This window comes from Saccopteryx leptura, chromosome 10, assembly GCF_036850995.1.
Source record: "Saccopteryx leptura isolate mSacLep1 chromosome 10, mSacLep1_pri_phased_curated, whole genome shotgun sequence".
Classification (NCBI taxonomy): Eukaryota; Metazoa; Chordata; class Mammalia; order Chiroptera; family Emballonuridae; genus Saccopteryx; species Saccopteryx leptura.
Window position 1 is genome coordinate 11424161 of NC_089512.1, and position 18826 is coordinate 11442986.

Here is an 18826-nt window from a genome sequence, read left to right on the forward strand (position 1 = left end):
TGCACAGTCACTTTCTGCCCAGATCCGACCTGTCCTTCAAAGTCCTGGAGAGGCCTAGCCCTCAGTATGTGATTCCTGAATAAAAATCAAGGCTCGGCGCTCTGCGTCCTGTGGGAAGAGAGTCAAATATGACAGCACCTCCCCCCTTCTTTCCTGTGCTGGCATCTCTGTCTTTAGGGAAGCTGACACTCTGGTCCATCTTGCTCATTCGATTCCCCATCAGAGTGCGAGTTTGTAAAATTTTTTTGTAATTTTTTTTTTTTCACAGGGACAGAGAGAGGGATAGATAGGGACAGACAGATAGGAACGGAGAGAGATGAGAAGCATTAATCATCAGTTTTTTGTTGCAGCACCTTAGTTGTTCATTGATTGCTTTCTCATACGTGCCTTGACTGTGGGCCTTTAGCAGACTGAGTGACTCCTTGCTCGAGCCAGCTGGCGAGCTTTTGCTCAAACCAGATGAGCCCATGCTCAAACTGGCGACCTCGGGGTCTCGAACCTGGGTCTTTCCGCATCCCAGTCCGACACTCTATCCACTGTGCCACCGCCTGGTCAGGCCAGAGTGCTAGTTTGAGTGGCAGGGTCTCCCTCTCCTTTATGCCCTCCAACTTCTGCCTTGCCTCTCACGGTGCGTGTCTCCCATTAGAGCTGTGCTGTCCTTAAACACTCCTGTTCTAAGGAGGGCCAGAAACTAGGGACCCCACGACTTGGATAAGTCAGGAAGCCAGAGAATTTCACTCTAACTTAAAGATGTACTCCGTCCATGTTCAGCAGGAAGCAGGTCCAGGAGTATGACCCTCGTCCCTGTTCCCTCAAGAACGAGAAGTAGAAAATCTGGGGGGAATTGTTAGATAGGACAAGGGTCTCAAAATCTGGGCAGTTCTTGGGCCCTGGCCGGTTGGCTCAGTGGTAGAGCGTCGGCCTGGCGTGCAGAAGTCCTGGGTTCGATTCCCGGCCAGGGCACACAGGAGAAGCGCCCATCTGCTTCTCCACCCCTCCCCCTCTCCTTCCTCTCTGTCTCTCTCTTCCCCTCCCGCAGCCAAGGCTCCATTGGAGCAAAGATGGCCCAGGCGCTGAGGATGGCTCCTCGGCCTCTGCCCCAGGCGCTAGAGTGGCTCTGGTAGCAACAGAGCGACGCCCCGGAGGGGCAGAGCATCGCCCCCTGGTGGGCAGAGCGTCGCCCCCTGGTGGGCGTGCCGGGTGGATCCCGGTTGGGCGCATGCGGGAGTCTGTCTGACTGTCTCTCCCCGTTTCTGGCTTCAGAAAAAATAAAGGAAAAAAAAAAATCTGGGCAGTTCTTACTAAATATGTTCTTGCTAAACGTTCAAATGTGGCACATTCTTTTGTAGATGCAGCTCTAAACATGAGCTTGACAGGAACTCAACCTGATGACAGTCAACGGGAAAGAAGAAATCAACACACTATTGACCAAATAGTGTGTATAAGCAATGTCTAAGCATCCCTTCCCTGGGACAGAGCTGTGGATGTAAATCCTGTCTTCTTTATTTGCCGTAAGTAAATAAAACTAGTTTGCAACAACCATGTCTCTTTTTTTTTTTCTTTTCTGTTCATTTATTCATTTTAGAGAGGACAGAGAGTGAGAAAGAGAGAGAGAAGAGGGGGAGGAGCAGGAAGCATCAACTCCCATATGTGCCTTGACCGGACAAGCGCAGGGTTTCAAACCGGTGACCTCAGCGTTCCAGGTCCACGCTTTATCCACTGCGCCACCACAGGTCAGGCCCCACGTCTCATTTTGAATAGCACATCCTGAGCAGTGAACTCCTTGAGCTCGGTGACGTCCTACCTAGGCAGCCTTCCCGACCTCCAGCTTCACTGACCCCGGACGCCTCCCCAGCGGGATCCGACCCCACCCTTCCCTAACTCTTCTTCTCTGATGGCAACTCCCCTCCAGCAGCGCAGTGTCTGCTTCACCCGCAGCGTGTCGGCAAGCTGCCCGTCTCCTCGCCTTTCTAAACCACCTTCCCTCTTCCCTCCTCCACCCCGCCACCCCAAGGCAGCATGCCTCTCTGTAGAGCTGGCTGCCTAGCTCTCCTACTGAGACAGGGGCTTTCAGGGCAGGGACGGGATCTGACCCACCAGCCTGCGCCCAGGGCTGGGTAAGATCAGAGCCTGAGGGGACGAATAGGTGTGTGTGACACACTGCCTGCTGGGTGGTTGGCTGTTTGAGGGCACCACTCCACCTGGACAGCACCTGTAGTCCAAGGCCCATGTCTCAGCCACCTTCCTAGCCTCACTGCCCGCCTGACACACAGCAGGTGCTTGTTGAGTGCCTGTTTCCACTATCTGAACTGAACAGTAATCGGATAATGTCAGGTGGTCACAGGCATGGGCGTGGGGTTCACAGAGAGTGGGGCTTGAATCTGGTTCTGTGTACAACTTCTGTGTGATCTAGAGACGGTGGCTTCCCCTCTCTGGACCTCGGTTTTCAGACCATATTGGTGGAGGCGATGGTGCCCTACTTAGGCATGAGGAAAGTGGCATGTTCCCAGAGAAGGACAAGGACCCAGACATCTGCTTTGCCCTGGGATCCGCAGGTCACCTAGTGTGGAGGCCACACCTGTGACAGGTTCTCACTCCAACGGGAGGAGGGGACCTTCCAAGTGGGTGGGTCTCCCCGTCCCTACTCCCAGTGCTGGTTACCAACAGGAAGAATAGGCCCAGAGAGCTGACCAAATAAAGCCACCAAGTCCTGGCTCCATCCTGGGGAACAGCTGAGTTCTAGGACCTGGGCTCTTTCCTCAGCCCCTCCCCTCCTTTTTAAACGTTTTTATTTCAGGATCATTTTTAGACATGCAGAAGTAGCGCACAGGATTCCCGCATGCCTGTCAGCCAGCTTCCCCTAATGTTCAGACCTTACAAACCACACGGCAATACTCCGAGCCAGGAAATTAACATGGACACAGCACTATTAACGAATCTGTAGACCTTATTTAAATGTCACCAACTGTCCTACTTATGTCCTTTCTCTGGTCCAGGATCCAAAGCAGAATCTCCTGACCGGGCGGTGGCGCAGTGGATAGAGCGTCGGACTGGGACGCGGAGGACCCAGGTTCGAGACCCCGAGGTCGCCAGCTTGAGCGCGGGCTCATCTGGTTTGAGCAAAAGCTCACCAGCTTGAGCCCAAGGTCGCTGGCTCGAGCAAGGGGTTACTCCATCTGCTGAAGGCCCGCGGTCAAGGCTCGTATGAGAAGGCAATCAATGAACAAAGCAGAATCTCACACTGCATTTGGTTCCTGAACCTCCGTGACTTCTCCATTCGGCGACAGTGCCTCAGTCTAGCTTTGACGAGAACAGTGGAATGCCCCTAAATTTTGGTCTGATGCATCTTCACAACTAGACTGAGGTTATACATTCGGCCGGGAGCACCACAGAAGCAATGCCATGTCCTTCTCGGGACGCCGTCCCCGTCATAGCAGAGGTACACAACCTCAGTGCAGCTCCGAGTGACCACGTTCACTTTGGTTGGTTGGGAAGGTGGTGTCCGCCAGATTTCCCCACTATGAAATGACTCTTATTCATTTGTCGTTACTGAGCTTCTTCTGAGGAGATAACCTGAAACCATGCAAATATCCTGCTCCTTATCACACTTTTGCCCACTAATTTTAGCATCTGCTGATAATACTTTCTGGTAATTAGTACTGCAGCATTTGCCAAATGGTGATTATCTAGTTCCATCATTCTTCCTGCTACATTTATTAATTGGAATTTTACTGTAAGAAAAAGCTGACTCTTCCTCCTATTTATTCATTTGCATCCGCATGGATTCGTGAGTATTCATTCTGTTTCATTACCATCATTATTCATTTTGCTGTTCAGATCGTCTCATCCTCTTTTGCATCCTCTTTTGCATCCTCCACCCGTCTGTTTCCTGTCAAGCTGAATCTGCTGGCCAGCTCCCCGAACACGTCCTCCCCGGTATGCAGGGCAGGCTGAGGTGGGACTCGAACCTGTGCCGCCAGCTTGCCCCGGAGCTCGCTGAGGCCTCTTCCCAGCAAGGGCTGGGCTTTTGATTGAGTGACTGATTGATTGATTGACTAGGGCTGGGCTTTCTGATTGAGTGACTGATTGATTGATTGATTGATTTAGAGAGAGAGATTGATGTGGTGCCCCATTTATTTATGCATTCATTGGTTGATTGTTTTTTCTTTTCAAAGTATAAGAGAAGGTTTATTTAGAAAGTCACAGAGGTAGGAGTGAGCCGTAGAAGAAACGGGCTCAGGGAACAAGTCACAGAGACGAAAGGAGGGCCCGTGGAGCTCAGGCGGGAGAGAGGCGAGGAAGACGCTCTGAGGGAGGCGGGCGGGGAAGGTCTGGCACGCTCCCCAGACAGAGCCACTGGCTGCTTCTTGTCTGCGCCCCGGTGAGGGCCCAAACCCGGCACCTTGGCTCTAACCACTGAGGGCTGGGCCCTTCCCAGGAACTGGGCAGGGAAGTCAGGCCAGGCGCCCGGGGCGGGGAGCTCCAGGAAAGGCTGAGCTTGGCCAGGTAGGCCCGGGTGACCCCACGGCTCTCCAGTCAGCCCCCCTGCCCTCCACAGACCCTGCCCCCCGCTCCTGACCCGGCACCGCGGCAGCGCCAGGCAACCTCACACGCTGAATTTCCCCCTCTTCACTCCTCCTTTCCGGCCCCGCTGCAGCGAGCACTGCCGAGAAGCCCAGATGGCAGACAGCTGGGCAGCACTGGTCCAAGGGCTTCCACGCACAGGAAGTGCTCCCCACCCAGGGGACAGTGCCAGGTGCTCTCCACCAGCCCCGGGGCAGCATCTGCTCCTGGTACTTTCTGGCAATACTGTGGCATTTGCCAAATGGTGATTATCTATTTCTGTCACTCTTCCACATTTATTAGCTGGAATTTTGCTGTAAGAAGGCAGAGAGAGAGCAGCGCACAGCAACCAGGGAAACTCGTCGAGGGGAAGGGGAGTGAGGGAGAAGCTTCTGAACTCCCCTGCTTTGCTGTCTTCTTTCTTTTTTAATTATTTTTATTCATTTTAGAGGAGAGAGAGAGAGAGAGAGAGAGAGAGAGAGAGGAGGAGGAGGAAGCATCAACCCCCATCTGTGCCGTGACCAGGCAACCCCAGGGTTTTGAACTGGCGACCTCGGCACTCCAGGTCGACGCCTTATCCACAGGTCAGGCAAAAATTTTTTATTTATTGATTGATTTTAGAGAAAGAGAGACAGGAACATCTGTCTGTTCCTGTGTGAAACGAGAAGATGGATCTTTGCTGTCTTTAAGGCGTGCAAGGAAGATGGCAGAATAGGTAAACGGCTCACCTCCTCCCATGACCACATCAAAATCACAACTTACAGAATAACCTTCCTTGAGAACCACCCGAGGAGTGGCTGAACAGAAAACTTATAACTAAGGATATAAGAAAGAAGCCAGGAGCCCTGCCCGGTTGGCTCAGTGGTAGAGCATTGGCCTGGTGTGTGGAAGTCCCAAGTTTGATTCCCGGCCAGGGCACACAGGAGAAGTGCCCATCTACTTCTCCACTCCTCCCCCTCTCCTTCCTCTCTGTCTCTCTCTTCCCCTCCCGCAGCCAAAGCTCCATTGGAGCAAAGATGGCCCAGGCGCTGAGGATGGCTCCATGGCCTCTGCCTCAGACACTAGAATGGCTCCGATTGCAGTAGAGCAACGTCCCAGATGGGCAGAGCATCACCCCTGGTAGGCATGCCCAGTGAATCCCAGTTGGATGCATGTGCAGGAGTCTGTCTGTCTGCCTCTGCCCTGCTTCTCACTTCAGAAAAGTGTAAAAAAAGAAAAAAAGAAGAAGCCAGGTAGAGACTGAGAGGAGGGGCAGAGATGTTAAGGGGACAAGCTGGTTCCATACCCACGTGTGGCAGTTAAGAATCAGGCGGTATCTTGGCTATAGAGGTTCCCCCTGAGAAGTGAGGGGTCCTAGCCCCACACAGGGCTCCACACAGGGCTCCTCAGCCTGGACCACCAACATCTGGCTGTAAAAACTAGCAGGAATTTTGTCCAGGTGAGATGGAGTCCCAGGCATCCTCTTAAAGGGCCTGCACTCGGACTTATTTGCTAAGGAACGCACTTGCTCTGAGCTCCAGTGCTGGGTGGCAGCTCAGAAAGTGCCAGGGACATGTGAGGAGGAACTGAACTGTCTGGCTTCAAGGCTAGCACGGGAGGGGCAGCTGTCTCTGCAATTTTGTACCTTTGCTGAGTCCTCCCCCCACAGAGTCACAGGTGCATGTAGGTGACACTTCTGAGTCACCATCTTACTCAGCCAATCCTAGTGATTCTCTGAGAACCTGCCCCACCCTAACCTCTTTCAGGCCTCTGCTCACACTATGGTCTCCGCTAAAATCCCTGAAAGGTCCACAAACCCCTCCTTGTGCCTTGTTCCTCTTGTTAAAGCAGCCCCCAATCCGCCACTAGGGAAAGCTGGCCTTGGTTCATAGCAGAGCCTCATCCAGGTATCTCCAAGCCCAGCACTGGAAACTACCAACCACAGATCACTTTGTCGGTTCCACCTGTGCCCCTAGGCCGGCACCAGAGCCCCTCCCAAGGGGCTCCAGACCCAACACACCTGGTGATTGGCTTCAGACAACCACACCAGAGCACCACCCAGTTAGGTCCACAAACAATACACCCAAAAGGTGAACTCAACCGGCACCAGAGCCCTGCTCCAGTGAATCTCACTCCACGGAATCAGCCTACACACAACAGCTATCTGCTGTAGTCATGGCAGGCCCTACAGCCAGTCAGCCTGACTGTCAACCCTACCCAGTGGCATGCCAACAGCAATCAAGGCTCAAGTACCACTAGAGGGCACTCACACAAGGAACACCCCTGGGCAGCCCGGTGCAGGTGACCAGGGAGACTATGTCACTGGGCCCCACCTACTACAAAAGCCCACCCTGCCAAAACTGGGAGACATAACAGATCTACCTAAAACATAGAAACAACAAAGGGAGGCAGTCAAAACAAGGAGACAAATGTTAAAAGTAAATAAATAAATAAATAAATAAATAAATAAATAAATAAATAAATAAAATCCACCAAGGAGAAGAAGAAACAAGTCCCACATGAAAGAAAAGGACAAAACTCCAGAAAAAAATACTAAATGAAATGGAGAAGAGCGATCTACCAAATACAGTGTTCAAAACACAGGTTATAAGGACGCTCAATGAACTTGGGAGAATAGATGAACTTAGTGAGAACTTCAAAGGAGCAGAAAACAAAAATGGAGATAGAAAACACAAGAAAAACCAGTCGGAAATGAAGAATACAACAACTCAAAGAATAAGAATATGTTAGAGGGAATCAACAGCAGAGTAGATGAAGTAGAGGATCGAATAAGTGATTTGGAAGATAAAGTAGTAGAAAATACCCAATCGGAACACAAATAAGAACAAGGATAAAAAATAATAATAATAACATGGAGACGCCCTGGCCAGTTAGCTCAGGAGGTTAGAGCATCGTCTCTGTTGAGAAGTGACCGATGAACACACAACTAAGTGGAACAACAAATGAATGCTTCTCTCTCTCTCTCTCTCTCTCTCTCTCTCTCTTCCTCTCTCTATCTCTTTAAAATATGAAGATAGCTTAAGGAGCCTCTGGAACAATATTAAACATATCAACATTCACATCACAGAGGTACCAGAGGGAAGAGAATAAGAGCAAAAAATTGAAAACCTATTTGAGGCTCTGGCTGAGTAACTCAGTTGGTTAGAGTGTCATACCAATACGTCAAGGTTGCAGGTTTAATCCCTAGTCAGGGCACATACAAAAATCAACCCATGAATGCACAAATAAAAGGAACAACAAATTGATATTTCTCTCTCTCTCTTTCTCTCCCCCTTCCTCTCTCTCTAAAAAGTCAATAAATAAAAATTAGCCTGACCTGTGGTGGCGCAGTGGATAAAGTGTCGACCTGGAAATGCTGAGGTCGCTGGTTCGAAACCCTGGGCTTGCCTGGTCAAGGCACATATGGGAGTTGATGCTTCCAGCTCCTCCCCCCTGTCTCTCTCTCCTCTCTCTCTCTCTCCCTCTCTCTCTCTTCTCTAAAATGAATAAATAAAAAATTTAAAAAAAAAATTAAAGAAAAAAGAAAACCTAATTGAAAAAACAATGACTGGAAAATTTCCTAACCTGGTGAAAAAAAAAAAAAGACACACAAGTCCAGGAAGCACTGACAGTCCCAAATAAAATGAGCCCAAAGAGGACCACACCCAAGACACATCATAAGTAAAATGTCAAAAGTTAAAGACGAAGAGAGAATCTTAAAAGCAGCAAGAGAAAAGCAGTTAGTTACTTACAAGGGAGCTCCCAAAAGACTGTCAGTTGCCTGACCAGTAGTGGCGTAGTGGATAGAACATGGACCCGGAACGTTGAACTCGCTGGTTTGAAACCCTGAGGTCCCTGGTTTGAATGCGTGCTCATCAGCTTGAGCACAAGCTCATCAGCTCAGTGCAGGATTGGCAACATGATCCCAAAGTTTCCCTTAAGCAAGGGGTCACTGGCTCAGCTTGAGCCCAAGGTCCAATCCCTGGTCAAGGCACGTACAAGAAGCAATCAATGCACAACTAAAATGTAAGTAACTATGAAGCTGATGCTTCTCACTCTCTGCCCCCTCCTTCCCCTCCCCCTCTCTCCCTTTCTGCCCCCATTCCTGTCTGAACAAAAAAAGAAAAGACAAAAAGACTGTCAGCTGATTTCTCAACCAAACCACTTCATTGGCATGAACTATCAAAAGTGACGAAAAGCAGGGACCCTGCAACCAAGATTACTCTACCCAGCAAAGCTATCATATAAATTGAAGGAAAAGCCTGACCTGTGGTGGTGCTGTGGATAAAGCGTCGATCTGGAATACTGAAGTCGCCGGTTCAAAACGCTGGGCTTGTCTGGTCAAGACACATACAGGAAGTGACTACCATGAGTTGACGCTTCCCAGAACCTTCGCAGGGGAGGGGGCGTTGCTTAAGGGGAGGGGGAGGACAGGGGAGGGAGATGGTTAATGAAGAAGCTGCCCCAGTGGGAGGTTGGGTGAGGGGAGTTGGAGTTTAAAAGGCGTGGAATTTAAAGGAGCCTGAACCCAAACCTAACAGGAAGCTCTTTATTTTTCCTTCAATTATTTTTAATTTTTATTAACTGATTTTTTAGAAAGAGGAGAAAGAGTGGGAGAGAGAATAAAAGCAGGAAGCGTCCACTTCAGAAAAGGGCAGCTTCTTCATTAATCATCTCCCTCACCTGTCCTTCCCCTCCCCTTAAGCAACTCCCCCTACCCTGAGAAGGTTCTGGGAAGTGTCCTTGGGACAAAGGGAAGGGCCTGAGGGTTAGAAAAGGGAGACAGTCTGTAACCAAGGCCACAAACCAAGATAGGCTAATCTGAGCAAGCCCAGGTGCAGCCAACCCCACGCCAGCAAATGTCTGCAGGAACTCCTATATCAAACACCCCTCTGGCAGCTCTCCGCTGATGCCACTCGGGTCTCAGCCCATCTGTTTTGCAGATGCATAAATAAACTTCTTATAAAACTCATTAGGCCTGTGTGTCCCTCCTTCAGCTGACCTAACACAAGGAGTTCATCACCACCAAACCAGTATTACAAGAAATGTTAAAGGGACTTTTTTTTATCATCACCAAACCAGTATTATAAGAATTGTTAAAGGGACTTCTTTAGGAAGAAAAGGAGGAGGGGAAGAATGGGAGGGCGGGAGGAGAGAGGAGGGAAAAGGGGAAAAGGGAAAATAATATAAAATTATGAATAATAAAATGGCAATAACTGCATACCTATCAATAATTACTTTAAATGTAAATATATTAAATATATTAAATACTCCATATAAAATACATAGGGTGGCTGAATGGATAAGAAAACAAGACCCAAGAGTCCACCAATAGACAATTGGATAAAGAAGATGTGATATATATATATATATATATATATATATATATATATATATATCTCCACACACACAATGGAATATTAATTGGCCATAAAGAATAAAATTTTACCATTTGCAACATCATAGATAGACCTAGAGAGTATTATGCTAAGTTAAATAAATCAGAAAGAGAAAGACAAATATCACATGGTTTCATTTATATATAGAATCTAAAAAACAAAATAAATGAACAACAACAAAAAAAAAAACCCAGAAAAAAAGTCATACATACAAAGAACTGATGGTTGCCAGGTAGGAGGAGTCTGGGGGCTGGGTGAAAAAGGTGAAGGGGTTAAGAAATACCAGTTGGCAGTTACAGAATAGTCATAGGGTTGTAAAGTACAGCACAGGGAATACAGTCAATAATATTGTAATAACTATATATGGTGTCAGGGGAGAACTAGACTTATTGGAGGAATCACTTTGTAAGTTATATAAATATCTAACCACTACCTGAAACTAATATAATATTGAATGTCAACTGTAATTGATAAAACATTTTTAAATTTTAAAAAAGAAAGTACAAGGATTATTTGGCCTCGCAAATGAATGGACCCCGCCCTGGAGGCCAGGCAGCCAAGACGCACAGGATACAATGTTGCTTCACCTTCAGAGCAAAGCTTTAAAAGCTTTACTATTCTGACACACCCCTGGCAAGCTTTTTAAAAACACGTTGGACACATCTATGACAGTGAAAAGTGGTATCACATTTTCAAAACACCTGCTTCTCTCTTGTAACTTCCAAACCACAAACTTGCCTTCCAATTTAAAAGTTCTGTTAATGCCCATGTTGACTCACTTCCATTAGATATGGTGCCAGAATCTCAGACCAACTTCTTCCATTGACGGCACGACAGGAAGGGAACGGTGCTCATCTCACCTCTTCCATTTCCTCTTTCCGCATCCTCCCCCTCAGCCACCCACCATGTGTTGTCTCTCCTCTTGTACATCTATCTGCCCTGGGTCTTGTGCTCAGGGCCTTGGGAGGGAGCTGCTTTCCGCTAAGGCGGGGTGAGGGGCGTGGGTGTGCAACCCTCTCACCACTTAACAGTCCCCTGCCTTGGTACAAACGTATTTGTTTGAAGTCAATGTATTTATTCATTTGTCAAAATATCCTCAACCGTGTATCACATGTAAAAGTTCACGCAGTCATTCTCCAGATGTTTTCTCAGATGGGCCAGGCCTCCTGAAGTTATTACTCTTATTCTGTAGGCAGGTGTATGGCCAGTAGTTGCGGCCATCACAGCCGCCAGGCACATGCTGGTTCACATTAGATTCGGACAGACGGTAAAGAAACAGCAGAGCCGAAAACTGGTGGGCCATTCTTTTTATTCTAGCCTCGCACCTGGCCGGCGAGTAAACACAAACACACAGGGCTCCAAAACCCACTCATTCAGCGCTCACAAAGCTACTGACACATCTGGGTTTTCTAGAATCAAAGGCGCCCACCTGTCTGCCTCACCTCTGGTTCCCCATCTGCACACCGTCTCCCTCCTCCTCTCTGCACAAACTGGCTTCTCCTTCAGCACCCTGCCATCTTGGCTGCTTCTCTTCAGCACACTTCCTCCCTGCTCTCACTCTGCAAAAACCTGGCCTCCTTCCTCCTCCTTCTTCTCCTCTTAAAACTTTTTGGGGTGGAAACCCCAGCTCCAGCACACATTAGCATAACAAAACCCCTTCCCGAGCAGGAAGGTAATTAGCAGTTTCACAGATCACATATCTGGGCAGCCATTTTTAACAATGAAAGTGAGCAACTCAGAAAATACAAATTTTACAAACTCATTTGCCCAACAGCAGGGTTGCGCAGGCTCAGAGACTGGAAGTCACTTGCTCAGAAACACGGTTGATCAGAGCCTCCTGGGCTCTCTACCACCCTAGTGTCTACCATGTCTGCAAATATTCTGTTTAATTCTTTGCTCCTTCCTTCTCACCAGCCCCTCCATCTCAGACCTAGTTAGCTTTTCTAGGGAAAAAAGTTATCTCTTACTCATCGGAGGAACCCTGACAGCATAGCCCAGCCCGCACTTGACAAGCAGTAGACACTCCATCAGGTCTATTGAGTGAACAGGTACTTCTATAATACGTGCAGAGACTTCCCAGCTTACCTACTCTTTCCAAAGACTTGTCCCAGTGCTTTTTGTACTCAGGACTCCACTACCTGGGCCTTTGCTGGGGTTCAGTTTCTCGTCTGCAGAGTGGCGATAGGGGGTTCCACTTGAGGATGTCCACGCCGCACCAGTTCTGACACCCTGTGGTTGGCTCTGGAGCCGAGCCCAGCAGGACTGCTGTCTGTGCTTCTGGGAGCAAGTGACCGGAAACCAAGACGCCCAGCCAGCGCCACATCGGGGAACGCACACCGCAGCAGCTGCGCACGCCTTCAGGCACCGACCAAGCAAAGGAGTCAACATTGTGTAGGGCTTTGGAGACTGGGGTGTTAAAATAATAATAACAAAAAAAGAAGATCAGCCCTTGAAAACTCCATGAGCAGCCAACAACAGTTTAATTATAAAACAATGCTTAATTTAGCTTATTTTCTCAGATTGACTTGACCTTAGTCATTTCTTGCTAATGCTTTTGAAAAACATGAGCCAAACTTGAACATCTTCCCCAGGTTGGTATGAGGTAACCACTGATCAAGTCCCTCTCATTTAAGAAAATTCTACACCTTGACTGGGGTAGCTCAGTTGGTCAGTGTTATCACGATATGCCCAAGTTGTGAGTTCAGTCCCCAATCAGGGCACATACAAGAATCAACCAATGAATGCACAATTAAGTGGAACAACACATCCATGTTTCTCTCTTCTCTCCACCTTCCTCCCTCTCTCTCAAATCAATAAATCAAAAATATTTTTTTTAATTCTAGTATTACAACCAATCGCTGTGAAGAACACAGAAGTCCCGACTTTCTCGCCATGTAAGTGGCTTTAGATCAACACACCGCTGAGCTGCATCCGTGTTTTGGCTTGCATGCTCCCAGTTTGCAAACTGTCTTTCTGGTGTGTGCACAGTAAGTTTTTCCTAATTACTGCTCGAGTGGCTCATTGGTTTTCCTGTGGCTGTTTGCGAATCTTTGGCAGTATTTACAGCTGCTAAGCCTGGAAGTGGGTGGAGGTATGGACAGGCGGAGCCACCAGCTTTCCGTCGCCAATTTCATTTCTCCGAACTCATGTTTTTAACACTTTCAAATTCTTGGAAACTGAAGTGCTGACTGCCACTCAACAATGTAGCACTGGCAGCTTCGCCTGGCCACTCCTTCACCTTTCCGCCCATCTGTCCCTCCAGGGGGCCTTCCCCGAGTGTCTGTCCTGGGCCCAGATGGCCCGACTCTCCCACTCCTACCCTCGACCCCAGGCCAGTGGCTGACTACACTTCCCTTCCGCATCCAGATGTTTCCCTATCCCCACCAGATAAGTTTTGTCATTTTATTAAGTTGTTCATATGGCAATTTTCAAACACTCCCCACCCCCCGCAAAAAAATGCCAGAATAGTATAATGAAGTCCCCTGCGTCCATCCGTCAGCTCCAACAATTACCGACTAGTGACCAGTCTTTCTCACCTACCCTTCCCTCCACTTACTCCTTCCTGTATTACTTTGAAACAAATACCAGGCATCGTGTAGTGCAGGGGTCCCCAAACTTTTTACACAGGGGGCCAGTTCACTGTCTCTCAGACCATTGGAGGGCCAGACTATAAAAAAAACTATGAACAAATCCCTATGCACACTGCACATATCTTATTTTAAAGTAAAAAAACAAAACAGGAACAAATACAATATTTAAAGTAAAGAACAAGTAAATTTAAATCAATAAACTGACCAGTATTTCAATGGGAACTACGGGCCTGCTTTTGGCTAATGAGATGGTCAATGTCCGGTTCCATATTTGTCACTGCTAGATGTAACAAGTGATGTGACGTGCTTCCGGAGCCGTGAGGCGTGCATCCCACGTCACTGGAAGTAGTACTGTATGTGAGCAATGCCATGCTTTGCGTCTCTCACTGACCACCAATGAAAGAGGTACCCCTTCCGGAAGTGCGGCGGGGGCCGGATAAATGGCCTCAGGGGGCCGCATGTGGCCCCAGGCTGTAGTTTGGGGTCCCCTGGTGTAGTGTAATCTGTAAATATTTGAGTATGTGCCTTTAAAAGATAAGGATTTTGACCATGGTCACACTGAAAGAAGTTAACACTAATTCCTTCATATCATCCAGTATCTAGTCACCAGCCTCACAAAATTTTTCGTTATGTTTGTCTATTCAAATCAGGATCCAAGTCAGGTCCACACACTGTGAATGATTGACTTAGTTTTTTTAAATCTTTTTTTTTTTTTTGAGCGACAACATTTATTGTGACCTTAATGGTTTTATAGAAATTCAAAGTTATACAGTAGGGACAGGGTGTCACCAAAAGAAAGCACTGATTGGCTGCTGCAGGGCCATCTCACAGGCATCATTTGCTTTGGAGATCACCATGATCCAGGTCACGTCCCAGAAGTCATCCAAATCAGGAGATGGAACTGTGCTGATTCTATCAGAATACAAGGGGATCATTACAGAATGCGAATAAATACCATTCACTATGATGTACACCTTGAAAATCACAGCTTCCCAGTGCAAGACAACAGTAAGAGCAGGGTATCATTGTCAATAATCCTCATTGTCTTCACTGGATATCCTATTTTACTAATGCACCAAGAAAACGGAGACATACTGCAATCCCTCAAAAGCCTGTTTCCAGGTGGGTGGAGAAGTATATTCTACTACTTCGGAGGAGGAGGAGGAGGAGGAGGAGGATGGGACCTCAGGCCGGATGACGCAGGAGGAGGTGCGGAGGGGGAGAGGTACTGCCTCCGTCGGTGGGGTCTCTTCCAGATAATCCCACCGCGGAGCTAGGAGGCAACGCTTTTTTGGAGGCTTGGTTTCCCGCGTGTTTCCAGGTGGGAGAGTGGATCTCTCGGAAGTACAAGGTTGGTCCCCCGGAGGGATTATAGGACCTGGCGTCAGCTCTCTCTGGTGGGCCCTAGCGAGGCAAAGAGACCTGAGATGGCAGTGGGTCCCTTTAGTTTTTTTAAATCTTTAAAAATCTATAGATTCCATCTCCACCTCCATCATTTCTCTTTTCCTCACAACTTACGTATTGAAGAAACTGGTTGTTCGTCCTATAAGAAAAGCTCTCCTATAGCCCGGATTGCGCCCAATGCGTCCTTGGTGTTGTTTAACACGCTTCTCTGTCCTGTGTCTTTCACGGAAACTGGCAGTTGGGAGTTTGGTCTGATTTAAGCTCCATGCTTCTCGGGTGACGCTGCTCATCCATCAGGAGGCACAGACCGGCTGGGGTCGCCCTGTGTGTGGAGGCGAGCGGTCATTGACAGTCAGTGCCCAGACCCATTCGTTCTTTACTGTTGGTACAATGGTGGCTGGCTTACTCTCTACGGCGTGTGGTCTCCTCCTGCCGACCCTTGTGCGCCCCTGCCCTTGCTCTAGAACAGGGGTCCCCAAACTACGGCCCCGCGGGCCACATGCGGCCCCCTGAGGCCATTTATCCGCCCCCGCCGCACTTCCGGAAGGGGTACCTCTTTCATTGGTGGTCAGTGAGAGGAGCATAGTTCCCATTGAAATACTGGTCAGTTTGTTGATTTAAATTTACTTGTTCTTTATTTTAAATATTGTATTTGTTCCCGTTTTGATTTTTTACTTTAAAATAAGATCTGTGCAGTGTGCATAGGGATTTGTTCATAGTTGTTTTTATAGTCCGGCCCTCCAATGGTCTGAGGGACAGTGAACTGGCCCCCTGTGTAAAAAGTTTGGGGACCCCTGCTCTAGAATCTTCCTCCTGACTGGCTGCCGAACTACTGGCATCTCTTGGCCCTTGGCTGCCAGACGCCTGTCAAGGCCACCAAGTACCAGATGCGTGCAGGTATAACAAACAAGAGACAGCACAAATTCCACCTGAGCCTTCCCAGTTAGGGGGCTGTTTTGAGGGGCTGGGATGCTCAGTGATCATACTGCAACTCCTGCAGCTAAATTACAAACGGTCTCAGTGTCAGCTGAGAGCACATTGTCCTTTGACACAGAATGAACTAGGCTTGCCTCTGGGGACGAACTGCCTTGCACAATTCCCAGGGGCTGAAAGTATCATAACGATCCTTTCTAGTTCTTAGAATCTGCTCCTTGGAATTCTCCAGCCAGCTCACCTCCCACCGCTGTTGGCCTGGCCCTGCAGGTCCAGGTATGACTCAGCCCTGTGACGCTGCTTTGTCTCCTGAAAACCACTCACATGTCTCATCTGTGAGTGGGGCAGATACTCCTCAGGCTGGGGGCAATGGCTGCATTTCAGGTTGCCACAGGCCTGGCTGGGCCCCTCTCACTCTGCCTCTGCCTCTCTACCCCACAGAGGAACTCCCCTCCTTACACTGAAGATCAGCCCGGTGACGCGGCCATGAGAACGGACCATCAGCTTCAGGTCTCACCCAGCAGCACAGAAGACCTGGCCTGTGCCCCTCCCCCCCCAGTCCAGCGGACAGAGGGAATAGTGTGGAGACAGAGATTTCTCTCCTTTAGAACGACATTTTTTGTACCAATGGATTCCTTGGGCAGTGGCAAAGACTTGGACACCCTCTCAGAATGGATTTTTAAATTTATTTTATTTATTAAATATTTTAATAAATAAATATTTTAGTTTATTAAATAAATAGAGTGGAAGAGGGGAAAGAGAGAGAGAGAGAAACATTGATCTGTTGCTGCACTTATCTATGCATTCATTGGTTGATTCTTGTATATGCCCTGACTAGGGATTGAACCCACAATCATGGTGTATTGAGATGACATTCTAACTAAATGAGCTACCTGGCCAGGGCTCAGAATAATGTTTTTAAAAATGTAAAAGAAAATATGTTAAAAAAAATTATAGCCCAGAACTGAAAATAACCCAAAGGCCCAGTGGGCAAATGGTAAGAGAAGACGGGTGCATGCCTTTCATGGAACACTACACAAGTACAAAAGGACAAACTGTTATCTACACAACAATTTGGATAGCCCTAAAGGGAATTATAAGAAATAAAAACAAAAAAGCCAATCTCAAAAGGTTACATATTTTTGAAAGTATGTAAACCTCAAAAGGGTGTAGATTCTACGATATGACATTCTTGTAATTACAGAATTATAAAACTTCAGAACAGATGAGTAGATTGCAGGGGAGAGGAGAGAAGGGTCTGGAGATGAAAGAAGAGCGGCATGAAGGACCCTGTGGGGATGGAAGTATTCCTGGTGGTCACACAGATGTGCACATGTGATAAAACTATATCACACGAAACACACACATGCACAGAAGTGAGTGTGTACGAAACTGGTGAAATCTGAGTGGGGTCTATCTTTATGTTCAGACCATCCAATGGGGTGTCTTTCAGTCTCTTTAGTTTGTAAGACCACCGTGCCAACCTACCCTGAGCTTGCCAGGTGTAGTTATGTGGCCGCTGCTTTGTCCACACTAACATTTATAACTTTTGTGCATTGGATTTATAAGCATGACTTCCTGCCTTGGAAAGCTTCATTTATTAAAGTCAAAGCAGTTGAAGTACATAAAGGAAAATGCTTGAGATAATGCAGTCCACCGTGTAAATATTTCGAAGTGCCCTTCCTGTTCCGATCCCTAGACCCCTGTCACTTCCCAATGTAAGAACAATAACAAAACGGGGTCCCTCTATAGAAAAGGTTGCCTGTTTACTAGCAGGTTGCTACCCTGTTCTGAATTTATAGCTTCCACCGAGATGGACAGCCGGCGGTGCACAGGTCGCTCCTTGCTTCCTCTGCCCATCAGATCTGGCATCTTAGCACACAATTGGAGGAAGGAGCGTGATAGAATAAAAAATGCGAGGCATGCCCCTGGGCTCCCCAGTTTATTAGTTCTTCATTGCATGCTCTGCATTTCTTCTGCCACTAGTAATGCGGGAAGCACCCAATAAGAGATGATCCAAGCATTAGGAGCTATCCGCTGGGTCCAAGTTGTTAAGGTTTATTCTTCGGGTAGTCTAAAGTGACCCCTACTGGAAGGCAGATGCTACTACAGGAGAACCCCTTTCTCCTCTACCCGCCTCCAAACGGCATTCTTCACCAGGAAAAGAGAAACTCATATCTAAACTCCGACTAAGGTTCTCATTTTATGGAACAATTTTTTCAACATGTGTATATATTACAAATCACACATTCCTTCCAACCTCCAAAGTGCTGGTGAGCTAGAATAAAAAACTGTGCGCCAAGCAAAACCAAATAAAACTTGTAACAAGCCAGCTTAAGTGACCTGAAGCCTCCCCAAGAATCAGGATGAAAGCGAATGCTGCAGTTGTACAATCCACCAGGTGCTAGAATCCAGGCCACCTCAACATCACTTTCTAGCTGGTATTCCACTAATGTCAACCCAGGAAGCGTTCTTACTTGTCTGTCACTATCTTATCAAGTACTCACTTAAGTCCTAGATTCCTTTGCAGCCCAGGCAGGATTACAGGCCTATGAAAAGGAATTTCAAGAAAGAACCCAGCTGGAAAGAGCCCTATATGTTCTCTTGACGATTCCCATAACTCTGGGGGGGGGGGGGGGGTTGGTTCTATCCTCAAAAGATACAGGGTGAAAAGCCACAACTATCAATACATCAAAACAGATAGCAAACAAAGTCAATCTGGTTACAATTCCTGGAGAGCGCCAAAGCCCTGTGGCATCTATGATGAACGGTCTCTGGAATGTCTGAGTAATTAATCTCCTTTCCCAGATCCCTCAGGGCACAACCTCTCACCTGAGCGCCTAGCCCTCCCACTGTTATCTTGTGGCCCACACACCACCTCCATGTGCTGTAAATGTTAGCTAGGCTGCACCCACCAATGTAAAAGAAGTTTGTGTCTCTCCATGTTACTTTTTGTGT